We start from the raw sequence: 991 nt of genomic DNA on the forward strand, positions 1-991 counted from the left end.
AAACAAAAACAAAAACAAAACCATCAAACACTCACCAAGACAGGGCCCTCAAATTTGAGCAATATAGAGAGCAAAATTTTGATACACAATAAACTTCACAATGTTTTGGGATCCTGCTGCATATTTTTCAGAGGATCAGAAAACACATGGATGTTTACCACATTTTCCCTCCGAACACCAATGATGTCTGATGCTTTAAAGCAGAGAGATTACCCAGTTGTCCAAGACACACACAGGTCCGTGCCAGAGAACTAGATCTGACAGCCCTCTCTCCAGTGCTCCAGAACACGCGGACAATTGGATGTTTTGATACTCCAGCTACGGCACCAAGAGACAAACTTGCCCCAAGTGCGATGACAGTGATGCTGGCCCAGATGTCGCGCCCAGGCAGCTCGGCCAGGCGAACAGCTCCTGCTAGGGAAAAGCCCCTACGAGCAGAAGAGGTCCGCGGGGGCGGGCGGGGCGGCTCTGCCCGGGCAGGGACAACTTTTCTATACTCACGCTGGCAGTGTTCCTCTCTCTTGACAGTTAAGCTCGGCAGCTCCTCTCAGGTCCCTAAAAGGAAGACAGCGTGGCAAAAGTGACGTGAAAGTCTCCCTGGAAGGCTTATTTCGCGCTCTTTACCCACATATGACACTGGGGACTCACTCGGGCGACACAACGAGCCGCGCAGGCACAGACAGGAGCCGCCAGGCCGAGGTGCCGGAGGGAGAAGGACGGTGCCCCTCACAGCCCCTCAGCAGCTCTCGCCCGCCCGGCCCCTTCCACCCACTGCTCGCAGTGCGGCGCGGGGGCGCTCCCGCAGCGGGGCGATGGGACGGAGCGCCGCCTGCCCCCCTCCAGCTGCCCCCGCTGCACGAGTCGCCTCCCTCCACTCAGGCGGGTCGCGGCGCTACCAGCGCGTACCGACACACACAGCCCCGTCCGCCCGGCGGAGGCGAGGCCAGCCGTGCCCCGCCCCTCGTCCCGGCATTCTCTGCGACCGCTCGGC

This window comes from Cyrtonyx montezumae, unplaced genomic scaffold (genome assembly GCF_038088225.1).
Source record: "Cyrtonyx montezumae isolate F1298 unplaced genomic scaffold, pur_monq_1.0 scaffold_1, whole genome shotgun sequence".
Classification (NCBI taxonomy): domain Eukaryota; kingdom Metazoa; phylum Chordata; class Aves; order Galliformes; family Odontophoridae; genus Cyrtonyx; species Cyrtonyx montezumae.